This window comes from Mustelus asterias, chromosome 24 (assembly GCF_964213995.1).
Source record: "Mustelus asterias chromosome 24, sMusAst1.hap1.1, whole genome shotgun sequence".
NCBI classification, from domain to species: Eukaryota; Metazoa; Chordata; class Chondrichthyes; order Carcharhiniformes; family Triakidae; genus Mustelus; species Mustelus asterias.
This window is the reverse complement of record NC_135824.1, coordinates 56,865,129-56,885,656: the sequence shown is the minus strand read 5'-3', so window position 1 is coordinate 56,885,656 and position 20,528 is coordinate 56,865,129.

Below are 20,528 nucleotides of genomic sequence, written 5' to 3'. Positions count from 1 at the left end.
AGAATACTAAGGAAACTCGACATGTCCGCTACGACACTCACCAATGTTTACAGATGCAGCATAGAAAGCAGATGTATCTCAGCTTGATGTGGCTCCTGCTCTGAGAAAGACTACAAGAAACTACAAAGGACCATGACTTCCGCCCAGTCCATCACGCAAACCAGCCTCCCATCTATTGACTCTGTCTACACTTCCCACTGCCCCGGAAAAGCAGCCAGCATAGTTAAGGACCCCACGCACCCCGGACATTCTCTCTTCCACCTTTTTCCGTCGGGAAAAAGATACAAAAGTCTGAAAACACGTACCAACCGACTCAAGAACAGCTTCTTCCCTGCTGCTGTCAGACTTTTGAATGGACCTACCTTATATGCCTGTAGTGAACGATTGAAAGGGGAGTGTTTAATCCACGAGTTGTTGTTTGAACCTGTGCTCCCATGTAATTGACAATTCCACCCTGGGAAAAAACCTCTGACTGTCACAAGTGGCACAGTGGTTAGCACTGCTGCCTCACAACGCCAGGGACCCGGGTTTGATTCCCGGCTTGGGTCACTGTCTGTGCGGAATCTGCACGTTCTCCCTGTGTCTGCGTGGGTTTCCTCCGGGTGTTCCGGTTTCCTCCCACAGTCCGAAAGATGTGCAGGTTAGGTGCATTGGCTATGCTAAATTGCCCCTCAGTATACCCGAACAGGCGCTGGGAATGTGGCGACTAAAGGATTTTCGCAGTAACTTCTGTAAGCTTATTTGTGACACTAATAAATAGACTTTAAACAATGCCAAATATTCCCATCATTTTTACATGCAGATTTCCCTGATGCATCTTGTGACGATACTGTGCCTTTAAGATATGTGTTTTAATTATGTTTCTCTGAAGTTTTTTCAAACAGGCCTGGTGTTTTTGTTACTGTGATATCTGAGACGGTGTCCTCTGATTGTTACTGAAGCAGTATAATGGGCATTTTGTTAATTTTTAGCCTGGGTCAAATGCAGTGTCCTGGAGTTTTATAACCCTTTTGGAATTATTGTGGAGCATGATTGACAGGTCAGGTGATGCCTGTAAGGACAGTTTTTTTCCCACTAAGGGGCAATTTAGCACGGCCAATGCACATAACCTGCACATCTTTGGACTGTGGGAGGAAACTGGAGCACCCGGAGGAAAACGTTTACTTATTAGTCACAAGTAAGGCTTACATTAACACTGCAATGAAGTTACTGTGAAATTCCCCTCGTCGCCACACTCCGGCGCCTGTTCGGGGTCAATGCACCCTAACCAGCACGTCTTTCAGACTGTGGGAGGAAACCGGAGCACCCGGAGGAAACCCACGCAGACACGGGGAGAACGTACAAACAGTGACCCAAGCCGGGAGTCGAGCCCAGGTCCCTGGCGCTGTGAAGCAGCAGTGCTAACCCATGTGCCACCGTGCCGCCCCAAACATAGAATCCCGACAGCGCTGAAGGAGGCCATTCAGCCCATCGAGGCTACACCAACAACGATCCAAGCCAGGCCCTATCCCCGTCGCCCCTGCTAATCCCCCGACACTAAGGGGCAATTTAGCATGGCCAATCCACCCAACCTGCACATAGTCAAATTTCAGGTTTTCGTTTCATTTTTGTCAGCAGCTGTTTGGACTGTAGACTGAAAGCAGTTTTTTTTTGTCTCTCTCTCTGAAATGAAAATTCTGCTGCCTAGCTAGGAGCCAGAGCAAGCAGTATCTCTGACTCGAGGTATGTTGAAAGTTTCAGGACTGGGAAGTCTCAGTTATGATCCAACATTTCAATGGACCAATTCACAGTAGAAGCAACATCACGGGAGCATACTTGCTTTTTTTTGTATCAAGCCTAGAAAGGGGTGTATGTTTGTGGGTGTTCTTTCATTTGGAACAGCATACTTAGCTCTTAAGGTAGTCATAGTTGTTTCTTGTAATTAATAAAGGTTCTGCTGCTTTCTCTTATTATCTTTCAACTGGGATCTTAAATAAAGTTTGTTTTGATTAAAGCTCCCCAGTGGGTCACTTGAATCATACATGGAGTGAAACATCTTATGCCAAAGTTATCGCCAAAGTTATAGTGCAAAACTGATGAATCATAGAATCCTTACAGTGCAGAAAGAGGCCATTCAGCCCATCGAGCTTGCACTGACAATTGTTCCATCCATGCCCTATCCCTGTAACCCCATGTATTTGCCCTCATAATCTCTTCAACACTCAGGGGCAATTTAGCACGGCCAATCTAGCTAACCTACACATCTGGGACACTAAGGGGCAATTTAGCATGGCCAATCCCCCTAACCTACACATCTTGGGAAACTAAGGGGCAATTTAGCATGGCCAATCCCCCTAACCTGCACATCTTGGGACACTAAGGAGCAATTTGGCATGGCCAATCCACCTAACCTACACATCTGGGACACTAAGGGGCAATTTAGCATGGCCAATCCCCCTAACCTGCACATCTTGGGACACTAAGGAGCAATTTGGCATGGCCAATCCACCTAACCTACACATCTGGGACACTAAGGGGCAATTTAGCATGGTCAAACCCCCTAACCTGCACATCTTGGGAAACTAAGGGGCAATTTACCATGGCCAATCCACCTAACCTACACATCTTTGGACTGTGGCAGGAAACCGGAGCACCCGGAGGAAACATTGAATCACACAGTCCCGACAGTGCTGAAGTAAGACATTCGGCCCTTCGAGCCTGCACCGACAACAATCCAACCCAGACCCAATCCCCATAACCCCTGCTAATTCCCCTGACACTAAGGGACAATTTAGCATGGCCAATCCCCCTAACCTACACATCTGGGACACTAAGGGGCAATTTAGCATGGCCAATCCCCCTAACCTACACATCTTGGGAAACTAAGGGGCAATTTAGCATGGCCAATCCACCTAACCTGCACATCTTTGGACTGTGGGAGGAAACTGGGTGACACTCCTCAGATAACATGTCCAAGTAAGTTAGTCAATGAAACCAAGCCCATCAGCACCACCCAATGACAACAGCTTCTTCAAACATCTCCCTCCTTGGATCACAGTGAGAATTGGAATGAGCGCCCAATGGGGTTGGAGGCCTATTTGCATTTGCTGAGCAAATATGGGTTGTAACCGCCCCGGGAGCAGAATAAAAGAGACAGAGCCCCGAGGAGACAAACATCCATCCCTGGAAGGAATCGAGAAGTCATGGAGTCCCCGAAACACATTGTGATTCTCCTCATCGTGCTTGGAGGCAAGTGATCAACTGGAGACCTCAGGGATTTGCTGGAGGAGTGCGGGTCATAGCAAATGAAGCAACGCCCAAAAACTGGGCATGATTCAGAACGGATAAACTGTCAATGACAAAGAAGGTAAAAGGAAATGTGAATACCTGTCCTGGGAGTGTTTGATGGGGACAGTGTAGAGGGAGCTTTACTCTGTATCTAATCCCGTGCTGTACCTGTCCTGGGAGTGTTTGATGGGGACAGTGTAGAGGGAGCTTTACTCTGTATCTAACCCCGTGCTCTCCCTGTCCTGCGAGTGTTTGATGGGGGACAGTGTAGAGGGAGATTTACTCTGGATCTAACCCCGTGCTGTTCCTGTCCTGGGAGTGTTTGATGGGGGACACTGTAGAGGGAGATTTACTCTGTATCTAACCCCGTGCTGTTCCTGTCCTGGGAGTGTTTGATGGGGACAGTGTAGAGGGATCTTCACTCTGTATCTAACCCCGTGCTGTACCTGTCCTGGGAGTGTTTGATGGGGACAGTGTAGAGGGAGCTTTACTCTGTATCTAACCCCGTGCTGTTCCTGTCCTGGGAGTGTTTGATGGGGGACACTGTAGAGGGAGATTTACTCTGTATCTAACCCCGTGCTGTAACTGTCCTGGGAGTGTTTGATGGGGACAGTGTAGAGGGAGCTTTACTCTGTATCTAACCCCGTGCTGTTCCTGTCCTGGGAGTGTTTGATGGGGACAGTGTAGAGGGATCTTCACTCTGTATCTAACCCCGTGCTGTACCTGTCCTGGGAGTGTTTGATGGGGACAGTGTAGAGGGAGCTTTACTCTGTATCTAACCCCGTGCTGTTCCTGTCCTGGGAGTGTTTGATGGGGACAGTGTAGAGGGAGCTTTACTCTGTATCTAACCCCGTGCTGTACCTGTCCTGGGAGTGTTTGATGGGGTCAGTGTCAAGGGAGCTTTACTCTGTATCTAACCCCGTGCTCTACCTGTCCTGGGAGTGTGTAAGGGGAAAAATACAAGGGAGCACACTTTAAAATGGCTGCCTGGCACATAAAGGGTTAACTGGGAAAGAAGCCAAAAAGCAGACACAGGCTCCCGCTGTTCAGAAATCACTTTAAATCAAAACCTAACAGACAAGCCATTCCCAAATCACAGACAGTGACCCATAGCAAACAAACTCCTCAGGAAGCCAAGCCAAGGGTCAAACATCTTTTAAGATAAGGAAAACCCAAAACAAAGAGCTTAGCTTAACTTTAGGAAGCGGGAAAATATGAATGCGAGGAAACCAATTAGCACCTGAATGAGCCGAAACTAACCATTGACAGATACAGACATGAGGAAATGTACCCATTCATATTATGTTAAATGTCTATGCCTGCTTGTAGTCGCTTAAACATGAAGGGATGTACCCATTCATAAAATGTTAAATGTCTATACCTGCTTGTACTCACTTAAACGATGTGATAATGTTCGAATCACCGGCTTACGCATTGTGTAAAGGGTATAAAAATGAACCGCTCCCGACATACTAGTGAGAGAAGGTTTGCTACAGACCATGTGCCTTGTCTCCACGGAGCTCCGTTTAATAAATTGTATTTTCTGAATCTCGAAGTCTGACTACTAGTGGATTTTTCCCACAACAAATGGCGTAGTCGGCTAGGATCCTATTACTGGTGAGACCGATTGGCCACGGTCGCAACCGGGGTAGAGATCGCGGAATCTGTGACAGTCGGACTGGATCGGAAAATACGGTTTATAAGGGGAAATATTTGTACTGTGTATTTGTGATAGTATTTTGTTATAGTGATAAGTACTAACTGCTGATAGGAATAAATAACTGTGATTTGTGCTGATCGACAAAAGGACAAGGTAGTGCCTGTCTCAAAACCTCTGCCTTAGACTGGCTATTAAGAGCAGAAATCTGCCACGTGAAGGTCAGGAATTGAAGTGAGTGAGAGACACCAAGGGCACTAAAGGATTGTGAAGCACAAAAGGGCAGAAGTCGGTTTAACATCAAACTCTGTAGTGGCGAACAGACGCAGAGGTGCCAGCTGATTGCATGAAAGTATTGAAAAGTTGAGAACTGTACTGTCAATGTGGTGAAAAGCGGGGCGGAACAGGAGTTTGATCAACTCTGACCTAAACCGGACTCCGGTGGAGAAGCACATTGCCGAAGTGGTAATCGTGGAAGCCGTGAGTATAACTTGAAACCCTGTAACGGCAGTGAAACACGGTGTGAGAATAGCAATAGTGGCCGGGGGTAGTGAAGTCCCTACAGTAGAGAGCACACTTTGCTAAGAGTAGTAATAGTAGCCGGGGGTAGTGAAGTCCCTACGGTAGTTAGTACACTTTACTAAAGAATAATTGTGGCCAGGGTTAGTGAAGTCTGCGAAATGGCAGATAGTGAAGTTAAAAGGGGATCTGCAGGTTCCCTGATTGAAATCTACGTGATGTGGAGATGCCGGCGTTGGACTGGGGTAAGCACAGTAAGAAGTCTCACAACACCAGGTTAAAGTCCAACAGGTTTATTTGGTAGCAAATACCATAAGCTTTCGGAGCAATGCTCCTTCGTCAGATGGAGTGGTCTCTGTTCTCAAACAGGGCACAGACACAGAAATCAAATTACAGAATACTGATTAGAATGCAAATCTCTACAGCCAGCCAGGTCTTAAATGTACAGACAATGTGGGGGGAGGGAGCATTCAACACAGGTTAAAGAGATGTGTATTGTCTCCAGACAGTACAGCTTGTGAAATTGTGCAAGTCCAGGAGGCAAGCTGTGGGGGTTACTGATAATGTGACATAAATCCAACATCCCGGTTTAGACCGTCCTCATGTGTGCGGAACTTGGCTATCAGTTTCTGCTCAGTGACTCTGCGCTGTCGTGTGTCGTGAAGGCCGCCTTGGAGAACGCTTACCTGAAGATCCAAGGCTGAATGCCCGTGACTGCCCGTGTACTGTCTGGAGACAATACACATCTCTTTAACCTGTGTTGAATGCTCCCTCCCCCCACATTGTCTGTACATTTAAGACCTGGCTGGCTGTAGAGATTTGCATTCTAATCAGTATTCTGTAATTTGATTTCTGTGTCTGTGCCCTGTTTGAGTGTGGAGATGCCGGCGTTGGACTGGGGTAAACACAGTAAGAAGTTTAACAACACCAGGTTAAAGTCCAACAGGTTTATTTGGTAGCAAAAATCATGTAGATTTCACTGGCTGTCTTGTCTGGAGACAATACACATCTTTTTAGCCTGTCTTGATGCTCTCTCCACTCACATTGTTTCGTCTCTTAAAGACTTGATTAGTTGTAAGTATTTGCATTCCAACCATTATTCATGTAAATTGAGTCTGTGTCTTTATATGCTCTGTTTGTGAACAGAATTCCCACTCACCCGAAGAAGGGGCTAAGAGCTCCGAAAGCTTGTGTGGCTTTTGCTACCAAATAAACCTGTTGGACTTTAACCTGGTGTTGTTAAACTTCTAACCCTGTTTGAGACCAGAGACCACTCCATCTGACGAAGGAGCATTGCTCCGAAAGCTTATGGTATTTGCTACCAAATAAACCTGTTGGACTTTAACCTGGTGTTGTGAGACTTCTTACTGAAATCTACATGACAGACAGGAAGGAGTTAATAAAGAGAATGCAAAAGGATGGCTGGGATACTTCTCAAACCTTAGAGCAGCAGAGAAAGTGGATAGATGAAGTAAAAAGAAACAGAATGAAGAAAATAGGAATAATGTTAACACAATCTGCAGAAGCCTGTTTGTTCCTGTGGAATGTTTGCTACAGGCAGTGGGTGGAGTGCATTGCACCTTGGTTTAGCCTCAGGGGGGCTGGGAGAGTGTTAAAACTGTTAAAGATTAAAGTGATAAGATTTCTTGAATTTACTTCTGTTTTGAGTTAATTACAGTTTGGAAGAAAGAAGAATAAAAGCGACTGTCTTAATCAATGTTCTGTATTCTCTTTGAATGTTTTACTCTCATCCCAGTTTGAAATGATAAGTTTGAATGAAAAAGGATGTGCTGTGGAATGACTTTTGGAAGCTTCCATGTGTGTGTGTGTGTGTGTGTGTGTGTTTAAACAAAGTGGTTGCGTGGATGTTTTGTTGTTGTTTGCTTTAATGTTTTAATGTTAAGAAAGAATTTAAACCTTGGAAGGAAGCATGTGCTCTTTCCTTTGTCTTGAAGTAGAAATTATAAGAGTTAGTTGAGGAGTTAAGAGAAGAAAATAAGTGATTTTGTGGAAAGGTTGAAAAGTAGGAACAAAAGACTGAGGTAAATATATTGTCTATGAGTCAGTTTAAAGTATATCAAGTCAGTGAAATACAGTATTAATCGCAGAATATCGCGATTTACGAACGTCAGATAGTTTAATATTCTGAACTGGTTAAAATTATGTACTGCCGTCGGAATTTCATGTGCCATTTATTGTTCAAGGTTTGCCAAATATAAAAACACTGCAAAGCTTAAAATCTAGCCAGTTAAGAAACCAAAATGTTCCTAATCAAATAACTGGTATGTATTGTACCTGCTTTGATTTTGATTCGGCGCCTGTTACTTTTCCTAGAGTGCGGGGGTTTCGATCTGGAGCTCAGTTTAAAAATAGAAACGGCTTGAATTAAAAGGGTTTGGATATCACGGTTACAATGTGTAAAGTGGTATGATACAACTGCCGCTTGATTGTTGATATTATACAGTATAGCACTACCATATAGACACAAGAATAACATCAAATCCTGAAAAGCCTTAATCAACTTTGTATGATATATTCATATACTATATTGGGTATTGATAAAGACATAATTATTTTGTGAAGTACTGTGGTGTAGCGCTTGCACGCAAACAAATGATCAAATTAGAGATAGTGTAAGAGTACTCATATAAAGTTCGGAGCTGTATGGCATGTGATTTTAATGGGGAAAGCGATGTCTTTTGATAAGATTACATACAAATGAATGGATGTCCAATTGCAGCCAAAAAAGGCCAGTACAAAGTGTTATTTAATTCACACTAAGCTTTCTATGGAAGGGGGATATATAGTTAAAATGTATAATGCACTAGCTAAAGCCATACAAACATCAGGGAGAAGGTGGACAGAGGTATTGCCCACTATTTTAAAGAAATTAAGAGCTACCACAAACCGGACAACCGGATTAACCCCTTATGAGCTAATGACAGGACGGGCGATGCAATTACCAGAAAGCATCATAACAGGTGGGACCGATGTCGGTCCACTAAAAGATAAAATCAAGAGATACGTTCTGGACCTGAGCACCCAGCTAAAAGGGATGCGCAAATTGGTAAAAGACAATCAGAAAATAAAAGACGCAGAGAGAGAGCTGGAAATGCTCCCTGACGTCCCAACAGCGGGAAGTCGCGTCCTAGTAAAAACACTACCCGACAAACCAGGGTTTGCACCACCAAGTGGAATGGGCCATATGAAATTATAATTAGTGGGGACACCTGTGCCTGTATAGACATAAGAGGGAAAGGTGTCTGGAAGCACTGGACACAGCTGAAATTATACAAAGGGGAGAAGTAGCTAAATTGATGAACTAACAGAACTGCTTTCCTCGACACAGGCAAAGACTGCAAGCAAGAGCCGGTGTGCGCGGGTTAATAAATGAAATAACTGTAAAAAATTGAATTGTAGTGTTAAGTTTTATAACTGTTGCGAATATGTATGTAAGCGCGTATGTAATTGTATTATTTTGTATTGTGGCAACTGTAAATCTGACTGGGCTAGAAGATAACTTGTTTTACAAAGCCCACATACATTTACATGGGAATCGAACTGTATGTTACCCATTAACACAATCTGTAGAAGCCCTATTTGTAGCCACCCCTGGGTGGACCCCTCATGACTTATATACTGTAGATACATCAGAGACACCCTGTAAGGGACAAATTGGCAAATATAAAAGAGGTTTACAGGGGAGATGTGTGGGACTTGTAAACCCCACAAATCCTACATGCGAGGGGTCCCAAAAGGAGGGAGGAAAAGCTTGCCCAGATACTGCAAGCTATCCGCTTTGTTTCACGGGGCAGGGATGGGGATGTGCCTATGCCTTAGTCCCCGAGAATGATTCTTGTGTACAGACACAGTGTGTCCGTCAACATTGTCGGATTAACAAGGGACAGATTACTTGTATTTGTGATGAACGAAAATGTTTAAATATAACCGCGGGAAGACAGCTTATTTGCGGGCAATGTAATGGAACTCACGTAAGCTCAGCCAAATGGACATACCCCTTTGATACTTACCAGGTGGTGGGATCAAACGGGAAGCCAAATAAACTGAACAATTGGCAGTATGAGCAAACTCACAATCGGGACACTAAATGTTACCGGGCTAAGAAGGGGTATGTATTCCTCTTCAATGGTACCTACATTGACAGAAACACCAAACCTCCCAAACCGTTTTGCGGTAGGAACAATCGGGCCACTGACTGTTCCATGCCCTCAGAAGGGGTACATTCGGAGGAGAATAGTAACCCGGGCTATTAGCAGGGAATTCTGCGCTGACTGGGAAGCCCCGGGTACACTGGGATCCTCACTGGGGTATGGGTTCCTCGGAGCTTTATCTCTAGGGGGGTCAGCCGGGGTAATTGGAGCAAAAGAATAGAAACCATATTGTTTGTGGACTAACAATCCTGGGAAACAGCACTTCAAAAGCATTGGAGGCTGTTAACCAAGAAATGGCTGAACTAAGATTGTATGCTCAGCAGACACGATACGCAGTGGACTACCAGTTAGCACAACAAGGGGGAGTATGTGTAATCATAGGCAACAAATGCATAACCCATGTCACAGATGAGTCTTACAATATTACACAGGTCATCAATGTCATCAGGACGCAACTTGATAACTTTAGACAGGGACCCAAAAGAAGAAGTAGTTGGCTGGCATGGCTGGTGGGAGAATCCTGGGAATCGTACCTGTTACATGGGTTGATCATACTCATTGTCATTATACTTGTCTGTTGTCTGACCGTGGGATGCCTTAAAGCCTGTTTTAAAATAATGTTGACAAGAATTGTGCCAGGAGACATCGAAGAAGAACCCCTAATGAAGATTCCCGAAGACGTCAGAAGAAATGAAGATACTGGAAGAAATAAAGACTTCAAAAGAAGCAAAGAAGGAGAGAAGAACGAGGACCTGTATATGTGAATGTATGATTGGTGGTCTGAGGATTGTCCAAGCTATAATCCGACCAACAGGAGGGACTGTAAAGGGGAAAATACAAGGGGGGCACACTTTAAAATGGCAATACAAGAAAGCACACTCTAAAATGGCTGCCTGGCACACACAGGGTTAACTGGGAAAGTAGCCAGAAAAGCAGCCACAGGCTCCCGCTGTTCAGAAATAACGTCAAGCCAGAATCCTGACAGACAAACCACTTACAAAGTATAGACAGTGACTCTTAGCAAACAAACACCTCAGGAAGCCAAAGCCAAGGGTCAAACATCTTTTAAGATAAGGAAACCCCGAAACAAAGAGCCTAGCTGAACGCGGGAAATATAAATGCGAGGAAACCGATTAGCACCTGCACAAGACGAAACTAGCCATTGATAGACACAGACACAAGGAAATGTACCCATTCATAAAATGTTAAATGTCTATACCTGTTTGTACTCTTGTAAACATGGGGAAATGTACCCATTCATGAAATGTTAAATACTTGTACTCACTTAAACAATGTGATAATGTTCGAATCACCGGTATGCCCATTGTGTAAAGAGTATAAAAATGAACCGCTCCTGACATACTATTGAGAGAAGGTTTGCTACAGACCATGTGCCTTGTCTCCACGGATCCGTTTAATAAATCGTATTTTCTGAATCTCGAAGTCTGACTACTAGTGGATTTTTCCCACAACAGAGAGGAAACCGGAGCACCCAGCGGAAACCCACGCAGACACGGGGAGAACGTGCAGTCTCTACACAGACAGAGACCCAAGCTGGGAATTGAACCCGGGTCCCTGGCACTCTGAGGCAGCAGTGCTAACCACTGTGCCACCCGCTGTGCCACCGTGGCTATATGTGGTGTGATTGGAGTTCCTGACTCCATGCTAGCAATGATATATCTGACCTCATGCTTGCTGGGAGAGAGCCAAACAGTTGCAAGGCGCAGGCTATCTCGTGGCTATTGTTATCACAGAATGAATTTCTGTGTAAGTGTATCACAAAGCCTTATCTCAGTATCCTGCACGGCCCGGGACCCACACCTCTTACTGCAACTCACAACCCATCAATCATTCCCTCAAACCTTTCCTGGTGAAAGTGAGAGCTAACAAGAATGTCTTGGAGACACAAAGCCATTCACTAACCGCACGGACCCCTTCAGTAATACAGGCAGCAACTGATAGACCAGGAAAAATGGGTGTGATTTTCTCCCTCTGAGCGGCAGGTTTCACGGGGGCGCGCGGGGATCTCACACTCGCGGGGAGCGGGATCCTTGGATTTTGGGTGGAAACCGGAGCACCCGGAGGAAACCCATGCAGACACGGGGAGACATACTGTAAAACTGCACTGAACTTGAAAACATTTCACCAAAACACAAAATATATCAAAAGCACAGAATCATCACAACTGACTCTCACTGGGATACAGTTCCTGAAGGTGCTGACTCTCCCTGGGATACAGTTCCTGAAGGTGCTGACTCTCACTGGGATACAGTTCCTGAAGGTGCTGACTCTCACTGGGATACAGTTCCTGAAGTTGCTGACTCTCACTGGGATACAGTTCCGGAAGTTGCTGACTCTCACTGGGATACAGTTCCAGAAGGTGCTGACTCTCACTGGGATACAGTTCCTGAAGGTGCTGACTCTCACTGGGATACAGTTCCTGAAGGTGCTGACTCTCACTGGGATACAGTTCCTGAAGGTGCTGACTCTCACTGGGATACAGTTCCGGAAGTTGCTGACTCTCACTGGGATACAGTTCCTGAAGGTGCTGACTCTCACTGGGATACAGTTCCTGAAGGTGCTGACTCTCACTGGGATACAGTTCCTGAAGGTGCTGACTCTCACTGGGATACAGTTCCTGAAGGTGCTGACTCTCACGGGGATACAGTTCCTGAAGGTGCTGACTCTCACTGGGATAGAGTTCCTGAAGGTGCTGACTCTCACTGGGATACAGTTCCTGAAGGTGCTGACTCTCACGGGGATACAGTTCCTGAAGGTGCTGACTCTCACTGGGATACAGTTCCTGAAGGTGCTGACTCTCACTGGGATACAGTTCCTGAAGGTGCTGACTCTCACTGGGGGACAGTTCCTGAAGGTGCTGACTCTCACTGGGATACAGTTCCTGAAGGTGCTGACTCTCACTGGGATACAGTTCCTGAAGGTGCTGACTCTCACTGGGATGCAGTTCCTGAAGGCGCTGACTCTCACGGGGATACAGTTCCTGAAGGTGCTGACTCTCACTGGGATAGAGTTCCTGAAGGTGCTGCCTCTCACTGGGATACAGTTCCTGAAGGTACTGACTCTTACTGGGATACAGTTCCTGAAGGTGCTGACTCTCACTGGGATACAGTTCCTGAAGGTACTGACTCTTACTGGGATACAGTTCCGGACGTTGCTGACTCTCACTGGGATACAGTTCTGAAGTTGCTGACTCTCACTGGGATACAGTTCCTGAAGGTGCTGACTCTCACTGGGATACAGTTCCTGCAGGTGCTGACTCTCACTGGGGTACTATTCCTGAAGGGATTCTCTGATGGAGCTCAGCTTGGCTATTTAAAGTAACGTTTATTTATTAGTCAAAAGCAAGGCTTACATTAACACTGCAATGATGTTACAGTGAAAATCCCCTATGCGCATCAGTCCTGCGCCTGTTCGGATCAATGCACCTGACCGGCACGTCTTTCAGACTGAGAGAGGAAACCGGAGCACCCACCGGAAACCCACGCAGACACGGGGAGAACATGCAGTCGCCACACAGACAGTGACCCAAGCCGGGAATCGAACCCGGGTCCCTGGCACTGTGATGCAGCAGTGCTAACCACTGTGCCACCCGCTGTGCCACCGTGGCTATTTGTGGTGTGATTGGGGTACCTGACTCCATGCTAGCAATGATATATCTGACCTCACGCTTGCTGGGAGAGAGCCAAACAGGAGCAGGACGCAGGCTATCTCGTGGCTATTGGATATCACAGAATGAATTTCTGTGTAAGTGAATCACAAAGCCTTATCTCAGTATCCTGCACGGCCCGGGACCCACACCTCTTACTGCAACTCACAACCCATCAATCATTCCCTCAAACCTTTCCTGGTGAAAGTGAGAGCTAACAAGAATGTCTTGGAGACACAAAGCCATTCACTAACCGCACGGACCCCTTCAGTAATACAGGCAGCAACTGATAGACCAGGAAAAATGGGTGTGATTTTCCCCCTCTTCGCGGCAGGTTTCACGGGGGCGCGCGGGGATCTCACACTCGCGGGGAGCGGGATCCTTGGACTTTGGGTGGAAATCGGAGCACCCGGAGGAAACCCATGCAGACACGGGGAGACTTACTGTAAAACCGCACTGAACTTGAAAACATTTCACCAAAACACAAAATATATCAAAATCACAGAATCATCACAACTGACTCTCACTGGGATACAGTTCCTGAAGGTGCTGACTCTCACTGCGGGACAGTTCCTGAAGGTGCTGACTCTCACTGGGATACAGTTCCTGAAGGTGCTGACTCTCACGGGGATACAGTTCCTGAAGGTGCTGACTCTCACTGGGATACCGTTCCTGAAGGTGCTGACTCTCACTGGGATACAGTTCCTGAAGGTACTGACTCTCACTGCGGGACAGTTCCTGAAGGTGCTGACTCTCACGGGGATACAGTTCCTGAAGGTGCTGACTCTCACGGGGATACAGTTCCTGAAGGTGCTGACTCTCACTGGGATAGAGTTCCTGAAGGTGCTGCCTCTCACTGGGATACAGTTCCTGAAGGTACTGACTCTTACTGGGATACAGTTCCTGAAGGTGCTGACTCTCACTGGGATACAGTTCCTGAAGGTACTGACTCTTACTGGGATACAGTTCCGGAAGTTGCTGACTCTCACTGGGATACAGTTCTGAAGTTGCTGACTCTCACTGGGATACAGTTCCTGAAGGTGCTGACTCTCACTGGGATACAGTTCCTGCAGGTGCTGACTCTCACTGGGGTACTATTCCTGAAGGGATTCTCTGATGGAGCTCAGCTTGGCTATTTAAAGTAACGTTTATTTATTAGTCAAAAGCAAGGCTTACATTAACACTGCAATGATGTTACAGTGAAAATCCCCTATGCGCATCAGTCCTGCGCCTGTTCGGATCAATGCACCTGACCGGCACGTCTTTCAGACTGAGAGAGGAAACCGGAGCACCCACCGGAAACCCACGCAGACACGGGGAGAACATGCAGTCGCCACACAGACAGTGACCCAAGCCGGGAATCGAACCCGGGTCCCTGGCACTGTGATGCAGCAGTGCTAACCACTGTGCCACCCGCTGTGCCACCGTGGCTATTTGTGGTGTGATTGGGGTACCTGACTCCATGCTAGCAATGATATATCTGACCTCACGCTTGCTGGGAGAGAGCCAAACAGGAGCAGGACGCAGGCTATCTCGTGGCTATTGGATATCACAGAATGAATTTCTGTGTAAGTGAATCACAAAGCCTTATCTCAGTATCCTGCACGGCCCGGGACCCACACCTCTTACTGCAACTCACAACCCATCAATCATTCCCTCAAACCTTTCCTGGTGAACGTGAGAGCTAACAAGAATGTCTTGGAGACACAAAGCCATTCACTAACCGCACGGACCCCTTCAGTAATACAGGCAGCAACTGATAGACCAGGAAAAATGGGTGTGATTTTCCCCCTCTTCGCGGCAGGTTTCACGGGGGCGCGCGGGGATCTCACACTCGCGGGGAGCGGGATCCTTGGACTTTGGGTGGAAATCGGAGCACCCGGAGGAAACCCATGCAGACACGGGGAGACTTACTGTAAAACCGCACTGAACTTGAAAACATTTCACCAAAACACAAAATATATCAAAATCACAGAATCATCACAACTGACTCTCACTGGGATACAGTTCCTGAAGGTGCTGACTCTCACTGCGGGACAGTTCCTGAAGGTGCTGACTCTCACTGGGATACAGTTCCTGAAGGTGCTGACTCTCACTGGGATACCGTTCCTGAAGGTGCTGACTCTCACTGGGATACAGTTCCTGAAGGTGCTGACTCTCACGGGGATACAGTTCCTGAAGGTGCTGACTCTCACTGGGATACAGTTCCTGAAGGTGCTGACTCTCACTGGGATACAGTTCCTGAAGGTACTGACTCTCACTGGGATACCGTTCCTGAAGGTGCTGACTCTCACTGGGATACAGTTCCTGAAGGTGCTGACTCTCACTGGGATACAGTTCCTGAAGGTGCTGACTCTCACTGGGATACCGTTCCTGAAGGTGCTGACTCTCACTGGGATACAGTTCCTGAAGGTGCTGACTCTCACTGGGATACAGTTCCTGAAGGTGCTGACTCTCACTGGGATACCGTTCCTGAAGGTGCTGACTCTCACTGGGATACAGTTCCTGAAGGTGCTGACTCTCACTGGGATACCGTTCCTGAATGCACCTCAGTGAGCAACTGATCTTTGTAGAAAACCGAAATATTATCGCAGTTTGTGTGACAGCCATTTTGGAATGTTCGTTCAGATATTTTATGAGTAAAATATATTTTTGTAACAAGATGTTGCGCTTTCTGCAGTATGTCCCTCTCAATTTCTCCTTCCTGTTGTGAGAGGCGGCACGGTGGCACAGTGGTTAGCACTGCTGCCTCACAGCGCCAGGGAGCCGGGTTCGATTCCCGGCTTGGGTCACTGTCTGTGTGGGGTCTGCACGTTCTCCCCGTGTCTGCGTGGGTTTCCTCCGGTTTCCTCCCACAGTCCAAAGATGTGCAGGTTAGGTGGATTGGCCGTGCTAAATTGCCCGTTAGTGTCAGGGGGATTAGCAGGGTAAATATGTGAGGTTACGGGGATACGGCCTGAGTGGGATTGTTGTCAGTGCAGACCCGATGGGCCGAATGGCCTCCTTCTGCACTGGAGGGATTCTATGATGGAGCTTAGCTTGGCTATTTAAAGTAAAGTTTATTTATTAGTCAAAAGCAAGGCTTACAGTAACACTGCAATGAAGTTACTGTGAAAATCCCCCAGTCACCATACTCTCGCGCCTGTTCAGGTCAATGCACCCTAACCAGCACGTCTTTCAGAGTGAGAGTGAAAACCGGAGCACCCAGCGGAAACCCACGCGGACACGGGGAGAACGTGCAGACTCCGCACAGACAGTGACCAAAGCCGGGAACCGAACGCAGGTCTCTGGCGCTGTGAAGCAACAGTGCTAACCACTGTGCTATTTGTGGGATGATTGGAGTTCCTGACGCTCTGCTGGCAATGATATATCTGACCTCACGCTTGCTGGGAGAGAGCCAAACAGGAGCAGGACGCAGGCTATCTCGTGGCTATTGGATATCACAGAATGAATTTCTGTGTAAGTGAATCACAAAGCCTTATCTCAGTATCCTGCACGGCCCGGGACCCACACCTCTTACTGCAACTCACAACCCATCAATCATTCCCTCAAACCTTTCCTGGTGAAAGTGAGAGCTAACAAGAATGTCTTGGAGACACAAAGCCATTCACTAACCGCACGGACCCCTTCAGTAATACAGGCAGCAACTGATAGACCAGGAAAAATGGGTGTGATTTTCCCCCTCTTCGCGGCAGGTTTCACGGGGGCGCGCAGGGATCTCACACTCGCGGCCAGCGCGATCCTTGGACTTTGGGTGGAAACCGGAGCACCCGGAGGAAACCCACGCAGACACGGGGAGACTTACTGTAAAACCGCACTGAACTTGAAAACATTTCACCAAAACACAAAATATATCAAAAGCACAGAATCATCACAACTGACTCTCACTGGGATACAGTTCCTGAAGTTGCTGACTCTCACTGGGATACAGTTCCTGAAGGTGCTGACTCTCACTGGGATACAGTTCCTGAAGGTGCTGACTCTCACTGGGATACAGTTCCTGAAGGTGCTGACTCTCACTGGGATACAGTTCCTGAAGGTGCTGACTCTCACTGGGATACAGTTCCTGAAGGTGCTGACTCTCCCTGGGATACAGTTCCTGAAGGTGCTGACTCTCACTGGGATACAGTTCCTGAAGGTGCTGACTCTCACTGGGATACAGTTCCTGAAGGTGCTGACTCTCACTGGGATACAGTTCCAGAAGGTGCTGACTCTCACTGGGATACAGTTCCTGAAGGTGCTGACTCTCACCGGGATACAGTTCCTGAAGGTGCTGACTCTCACTGGGATACAGTTCCAGAAGGTGCTGACTCTCACTGGGATACAGTTCCTGAAGGTGCTGACTCTCACTGGGATACAGTTCCTGAAGGTGCTGACTCTCACTGGGATACAGTTCCTGAAGGTGCTGACTCTCACTGGGATACCGTTCCTGAAGGTGCTGACTCTCACTGGGATACAGTTCCTGAAGGTGCTGACTCTCACTGGGATACCGTTCCTGAATGCACCTCAGTGAGCAACTGATCTTTGTAGAAAACCGAAATATTATCGCAGTTTGTGTGACAGCCATTTTGGAATGTTCGTTCAGATATTTTATGAGTAAAATATATTTTTGTAACAAGATGTTGCGCTTTCTGCAGTATGTCCCTCTCAATTTCTCCTTCCTGTTGTGAGAGGCGGCACGGTGGCACAGTGGTTAGCACTGCTGCCTCACAGCGCCAGGGAGCCGGGTTCGATTCCCGGCTTGGGTCACTGTCTGTGTGGGGTCTGCACGTTCTCCCCGTGTCTGCGTGGGTTTCCTCCGGTTTCCTCCCACAGTCCAAAGATGTGCAGGTTAGGTGGATTGGCCGTGCTAAATTGCCCGTTAGTGTCAGGGGGATTAGCAGGGTAAATATGTGGGGTTACGGGGATACAGCCTGAGTGGGATTGTTGTCAGTGCAGACCCGATGGGCCGAATGGCCTCCTTCTGCACTGGAGGGATTCTATGATGGAGCTTAGCTTGGCTCTTTAAAGTAAAGTTTATTCGTCAAAAGCAAGGCTTACAGTAACACTGCAATGAAGTTACTGTGAAAATCCCCCAGTCACCATACTCTAGCGCCTGTTCAGGTCAATGCACCCTAACCAGCACATCCTTCAGAGTGAGAGTGAAAACCGGAGCACCCAGCGGAAACCCACGCGGACACGGGGAGAACGTGCAGACTCCGCACAGACAGTGACCAAAGCCGGGAACCGAACGCAGGTCTCTGGCGCTGTGAAGCAACAGTGCTAACCACTGTGCTATTTGTGGGATGATTGGAGTTCCTGACGCTCTGCTGGCAATGATATATCTGACCTCACGCTTGCTGGGAGAGAGCCAAACAGGAGCAGGATGCAGGCTATCTCGTGGCTATTGGATATCACAGAATGAATTTCTGTGTAAGTGTATCACAAAGCCTTATCTCAGTATCCTGCACGGCCCGGGACCCACACCTCTTACTGCAACTCACAACCCATCAATCATTCCCTCAAACCTTTCCTGGTGAAAGTGAGAGCTAACAAGAATGTCTTGGAGACACAAAGCCATTCACTAACCGCACGGACCCCTTCAGTAATACAGGCAGCAACTGATAGACCAGGAAAAATGGGTGTGATTTTCCCCCTCTTCGCGGCAGGTTTCACGGGGGCGCGCAGGGATCTCACACTCGCGGCCAGCGCGATCCTTGGACTTTGGGTGGAAACCGGAGCACCCGGAGGAAACCCACGCAGACACGGGGAGACTTACTGTAAAACCGCACTGAACTTGAAAACATTTCACCAAAACATAAAATATGTAAGTACAACAGAATCATCATAACCGTCTCTCACTGGGATACAGTTCCTGAAGGTGCTGACTCTCACTGGGATACAGTTCCTGAAGGTGCTGACTCTCACTGGGATACAGTTCCAGAAGGTGCTGACTCTCACTGGGATACAGTTCCTGAAGGTGCTGACTCTCACCGGGATACAGTTCCTGAAGGTGCTGACTCTCACTGGGATACAGTTCCAGAAGGTGCTGACTCTCACTGGGATACAGTTCCTGAAGGTGCTGACTCTCACTGGGATACAGTTCCTGAAGGTGCTGATTCTCACTGGGATATAGTCCCTGAAGGTGCTGACTCTCACTGGGATACAGTTCCTGAAAGTGCTGATTCTCACTGGGATATAGTCCCTGAAGGTGCTGACTCTCACTGGGATACAGTTCCTGAAGGTGCTGACTCTCACTGCGGGACAGTTCCTGAAGGTGCTGACTCTCACTGGGATACAGTTCCTGAAGGTGCTGACTCTCACTGGGATACAGTTCCTGAAGGTGCTGACTCTCACTCGGATACAGTTCCTGAAGGTGTTGACTCTCACTCGGATACAGTTCCTGAAGGTGCTGACTCTCACTGGGATACAGTTCCTGAAGGTGCTGACTCTCACTGGGATACAGTTCCTGAAGGTGCTGACTCTCACTGGGATACAGTTCCTGAAGGTGCTGACTCTCTGAAGGGCGGCACGGTAGCACAGTGGTTAGCACTGCTGCTTCACAGCTCCAGGGTCCCGGGTTCGATTCCCGGCTCGGGTCACTGTCTGTGTGGAGTTTGCACATTCTCCTCGTGTCTGCGTGGGTTTCCTCCAGGTGCTCCGGTTTCCTCCCACAGTCCAAAGATGTGTGGGCTAGGTTGATTGGCCAGGTTAAAAAGTTGCCCCTTAGTGTCCTGGGATGTGTAGGTTAGAGGGATTAGCGGGTAAAATATGTGGGGGTAGGGCCTGGGTGGGATTGTGGTCGGTGCAGACTCGATGGGCCGAATGGCCTCCTTCTGCACTGTAGGGTTTCTATGATTCTCACTGGGGTACAGTTCCTGAAGGTGCTGATTCTCACTGGGGTACAGTTCCTGAAGGTGCTGACTCTCACTGGGATACAGTTCCTGAAGGTGCTGACTCTCACTGGGATACAGTTCCTGAAGGTGCTGACTCTCACTGGGGTACAGTTCCTGAAGGTGCTCTCACTGGGATACAGTTCCTGAAGGTGCTGACTCTCACTGGGGTACAGTTCCTGACGGTGCTGACTCTCAGTGGGGGACAAATGCTTGAAGTGCTGAGAGTACTGTTTAACCAGATGGCTGTTGCCAGCTTATGACTCATTGGAGTCCCCCCTGTTGACCTGTGAGTCTGCAATGCAAATTGTGGCAGGATATTTAACCATGTGGTGCATCACCGCTGATCCCAAAATCGACCAAGTGCAATGGCT